General features: G+C 39.0%; 1 long non-coding RNA gene across 1 annotated transcript; it reads left to right on the top strand.

Annotated features, from left to right (window-relative positions):
* The first annotated feature begins 533 nt into the window (after positions 1-533).
* On the top strand, positions 534-5,124 carry LOC109034995 (uncharacterized). The gene is made up of 3 exons (XR_011899200.1): positions 534-867; positions 3,735-4,021; positions 4,832-5,124. It is a non-coding gene; the product is annotated as an uncharacterized lncRNA (long non-coding RNA).
* The last annotated feature ends 406 nt before the right edge of the window (positions 5,125-5,530 follow it).

Below are 5,530 nucleotides of genomic sequence, written 5' to 3'. Positions count from 1 at the left end.
CGGAGGTCATGGATATTTTAAAGGATTCATTTAATCTATTTGAACTGCATTTTGCAATTTGGAACTATAAATTCTGGCCCGGTTTAAAAACAAGGTATGTGCCATTAGTTTCCCTATGCACATAAGTGTTTTTTCAGATGAGCCAGAATTTATAGTTCCAAATTGCAAAATGCAGTCCATTTAATAATCTGTTGAAAAACGTTTGAACTTCTTAATTCATTGGGACGCTCACCGAATCAATCTATGGGTATTATGACCCTATGAATTTGATTTTTTTAGATTTTAACTGTCATTTCCTTTTTTTTTAAAAAAAATAAAAATCAATGCAATTTGACAACAGGGTCTACCATGCTCCACTTTTTTCGCATCAAACTCCAACGCCAAGGTTGGGGGGGGGGGGGGGGGGGCGCCACGCCGAAGCGTGCACTTGCCTCAAATTTGAGCGCCCTGTAATCAGAAACGTCGAAAACGTAAGTTTTGTTTGTATAATTACAAGCTATCGCATCGGCTCAACGCGAGTTGCAGTCCCTCGCGTCCCCTCCTTTTCCTCTCCTCTGTCTTGCTTTCAGATGCCCTCTCATTCTTCATTTAGAAGTTGGTGCATTTCCTCGCGCTAATGTACCCTAAACTCTGTTATCAATTTGATTTACCGCCCCATTCCATCGTAATCAATTCATTTTCCATAAATTTGATAGTTCTCGGAATGTGGGAAGATGATAGACTGCTATTCCGTTAAGCAATAGGCACTGGCTCACAATTTTGAGTTCGTATGAGAAGAGGGCGTCTATACACGATGAATGGAATACTTCTTTTGGTTTGATCCTAAATTTGGAACTTGACTTCAATTTTCCCGCGGAGGGTTATCGTGTAAGTTTTTACGGTAAATTGCAATGAATGGTATATTTGATACATCGAACAGGTAAGATTGTATCGATATCGATTGGTTCAACCTGTAAACATAGCCTCAAAAGTCAATCGAGTATTATGAGGGAACAGTTTTTTTTAAAAAGATTTTTTATTCTTGTGAGCACTTAATGGCAATGAAATTTAAATTTTTTTTTGAATTTTCTCATTTTCAGCTTTCCCAACTTAAATCCTAAAAATTTTGTTTTAGGTTATTATCAATTGTTTTGCACCAGACGATACATCGAACCACGATCAAATACGACCCGTTAAAAGAATTTATAAGACTTGATTCTTATTTTCGAGTAAATTTAACCACGATAATTCAAAAATTCATTTGCAATTTTGAAGAAAGAGATCAATATGCTTCGACTCTGATGTCTGAGAAAATCATAGATTTTGTGCTAATCGTTTTAAAAAACCATTTTATTGATTTATGGTGAAACTCATGTGAAAGTATACTACAAAGGGATTGTGACGCTAGACCCCATGACGTTTTCTGCCTAACTGAGCAGATAGAGTTTACACGAGGAGGAGTATAGGAATTGCACCCATCACTATTTTGCCTCCAATTTTTAAGGTAGACCTAAGACATTTGTAATGCAGCAATAGTCATCTGTTCGAAGATTTGTGTCTCAAGGCCTAAATACATGCACACGGCGATTAATCGCCGTGTGTATCTAGGCCTTCACTGTCCACAAACTTTTCCCCCTAGTAAACCATGCTAAAGCCCATCCAACAATTTTAAAGTTTTTCTATAGTTTTACATTCATGCCTCTATGATTTGTAATAAATATGCAATATGAATATAATCCGAATCTTTAACTAATAATATCCAAATTTCTTCGGAAACGCTTCCTCTCCTCACCGCTTTTGAACAAACACCAGTGCGTATAGTGTTTGATTAGGTAAAGTTAGGTTGCGCCCAAAAGTAGTATAAATCATAATCTCAAAATATGACATCTGACCATTATTATGGCGTTGCATGAAAGCAACAAATGGTTTTCAGCTTTATTTCTATGCTGGAGTATTAAATTAAATCAAAGCAAGAAATAATGTTTGGGGAACATGATCTTCTTGCTAAGAAAAAACCATAAAAATCGATTCCAGCCGACTATGGTATCGAAAAAATACTGCACAATGTAGATTTTCTCTCCAAAATCAACGATTAGCTCATGCAACAAAGGGTTAAAATGTAAATTCCAATGTTTTGAAATGTCAACAGACAAACATAAGAAGGACTTAAAATAAGAGGCAATTCTATTCATACTGAGAAAGTTTTCGTGTATTTCATGTAGGCCGTATACAAATTTGAACAATAATGTCTAGTTTAGCAACGTGATAGAGTTTCGAATTAAAAGTCGGATGCAAACCGCACACACAGCCTTGTACAGAGTGATCCAAATGTCCTACATTACTCCCATACTGCCCAAAAGTCTCACTCATTTTTTAATTGATTCCCTTAAAATTTTGGGGGCCCTTTAAGTGCGGTTTTTTATGACCTAGAAGCACTCAAAAAATGCCAAGTCTCAATTGGTTCTATATGTGCAGGGGAAGCCGAGTGTTAATGGTGCGAGACTTTTAGAACATCCCACTATCCAGGATGGACCTGACTTTTGATGTTTCTAACCCAAATGAAATCCATGGATTCAATAGTTACCAGTCGGAATTTCGGAGGTGAAAAATAATAAGAATTGGGAATTGAAGGTATCGTGGTGGCCCAAAAACGCGAACCGCAGTTCTATATCTATAATCATAGAGCATGCATTATGCAGGCAGCTCGAGCTACGTGCGACCTGACCTGGAGTGCGGCTCATTTATTTTTTATTGAGGATGAAAATTGTGCCATTATCACGCGCATGCGCCAACGCCTAATGGGACAGGAGCCGCAGTTCCTCCGTTTCCTGGTCTCATCGCACTTCCGTTATGATTGCCCCCGCTTGGATCCCCATAAATTATCCGACGCCCCTTTTTTCCTCGCCCGCGCGGCTTGGTCCGAACGTCTCGAAAACAGGAAAGAAGAAGGTTCCGCTTCTCCTGCAATGGAGATAGAGAATTTTCAGGAGGTGTTGGTGTTAAAAATAAAGAAATATTTTGTAAAACCATTGTCACGCGCTTTTTTTTTGTAACTGTCCCGAAGATGAGGTGTGTCCCTGAAAGCAGATTCTTCAGAGAGTACTTTTTTCCATGCTGAGTCGAAGCATCGAAATTCAAGTTTTTGTCGAAATATGTTCGCTGGTATCTCCAAGGAAAAAATTGCGAGTAGTTTGCGGTAATTTTGTGTCAAAATAAGGCATGAAGCTACTTATATATAAGCTGTTTATATATATAAAAAAATAAAAAATAAAAAAAATAAAAAAATGTAAACCCGCACAGTGATGGAAAAAACTTTCATAGCTTTTTCCTCAAAGCTGATTTCTTTTTTTTTTAAACCGCGAAAAATATTAAATGAGGGGCTTGAAGGACAAGGCGCATAAGTGAAGTTTTTGAATTATTGAGATATTAATAATTTCAAGTAAAGCTAGTCTTAATAGATGTTCTGCGAAAAATTTGATCCCATCTTCCAATTTTTAAGCATCGAAAAGTCAGTTTGAACTTTCTCACCGCCATACGGATCCATTAATTGCGGGACTTCAAACACGTATTTCTCGAAATAGCAAAAACTGCACTTATGCGCCTTGTCCTCCAAGCCCCTCAAGTCGTCATAACTCCGGTGCAATTTCAATTTATGAGCGTTTTCCGTTCAAAAATTTTTGTAAAGCACGATACAATACTCCTCTACTCTCTCTGTGATTGATGGATTTGCCTGATGATCATTTTTACTTTTGCAGGACTGAGGCCTCTTTTTCTTGGACAGTCTCATGCGCAGAAAAGCCTCACCCTCAATTTTTTTTTTACCTTTACGCATATTCTAAAGCACCTTTTTTGGCCGTAACTGGCCAGGCCTCTCGCTCATGCAGTGATGCATTGCGTCGTTGAAAGTGGCCGAGAGCCGAGCGGCAAAGCTTCATTTGTTTGCACTCGTATGATCAATCTAACTCCTGGCTCACAATTCAAGAACAGATAGTTTACCTAGCCGCCCGCCAGGTGGACCGTTTATCACAGTCCCAATTGCCAGGTATGCGAAAATATCTCATCCAGATCCAATGTACGAGACGGTGTTCAATTTGCGGCAAGATCCTGCAACGCTGGTTGCAGGTGCTCTGTGCGTGGGCGAATCCTGGACCAAGATGTGAAAGTGCGATCGGCTCTAACAAATAGTTGCTTCGCATGCAATCCGCGATACCTTGATTGATGGTCCTTATTATATTGAATAATACCGCCTGCTCCTAGAATTTATAAATCCGAGTGAAATAACGGTCGAAATTGGGTTTGCATCGTTCTGTTGCCAGTTGCCACTCTTATTATGCATGCGCTTCCTCTGCCGTGCTATGGAGAAACGCCGTATGAACATTCAAGAGTTGCCAAATTTCCTCCGATAAAATGTTTATTTTTGAGGTAAACTATGAATATTTTTCCTTGAAATTTTCAGGAACTTAAGTTGAAATCGCGAAGAAAATTATCTGAGAAATTGGAGGAAAAATATTTACAAATTTCCCCAAAATTTCGTGATTTACCAAAGGAAATTTGGCAACGCCTAAAGGTTCATATGACGTTTTTCCTTAGCACGGCAGTCTTTCAAGATTGTAGGCACGACTGAATCTCGATCGACCGCGATCAGACTTTTCCGTAGGCTACTACGCCGCCATCGTATAAGAGCGCTTTCTTTCCTTTTTTGTGCAGACTTTGTCAGGATTACCAAAATAAATTGATGTGGTGATTCTTAATAATTGGTGGTCTTTATTTACGAAATTATGAAGATCAAGCACATTAAACACAGCTCATTAAATCTATTATTGATACAATAATCATTAATCTTTCATTCCAGAAAACAATGTATCAAACATATGAGCCGCTTCGGTTAGTTCCACACGTAGCACGTTTGTCGCGACTATGAAAGATCACCACTTGAGCAGAGAATTGAGCGAGTGTTCAAAGAAAAGCATCGTTCTAATTTGAAGGCGCTCTGGGGCAAACATACATTTGGTAGTTGATCACACATGCATACATTTTGAAATGTCCTCTTCGAGCCATGGGCTTTTACACAGTTTTCTGTCTTGTCCGGCTTTCAAAAAAAAAGAAAAAAAAAAATTAAAATAATTTCGATGGAATCAGTAACAGGAACATTAATATAAACTTCGAAGGATTCTGCCTTTTTCTATTTCACTCGAGGGGAAGTGTCCCCTCCCGGACTCTCTTCCCCACCCGGTGACTGACGCTGCGCTGTGCTGAACGGTTCAGCCTGAACCTTTCCCCTACGTCTGACCGTTCCCCACTCCTCTGTCAATCGAACCATATGCCACCGCTTACGTATTGTCGCTCGCCCACCCAGGTACCTAGCGGCCAGCGGTCAGTTGATGATAAATCTCGCTCATGCTCCTATGCAGCTACGCATTGATTACGCCAGCTAATTACTTTCTAATAATTAGAATTTCTTCGATAATAGTTTTCTTTATTTATTCGACTGTATTTTTTTCTCTGTTCTACTGTGATTTCCTTGGTTCTCTACTGTGTTTTTCCTAAATCT

This window comes from Bemisia tabaci, chromosome 2 (assembly GCF_918797505.1).
Source record: "Bemisia tabaci chromosome 2, PGI_BMITA_v3".
NCBI lineage: Eukaryota > Metazoa > Arthropoda > Insecta > Hemiptera > Aleyrodidae > Bemisia > Bemisia tabaci.
Note: the sequence above shows the minus strand (reverse complement) of the source record. Positions and strands in the feature narration are given on the sequence as shown.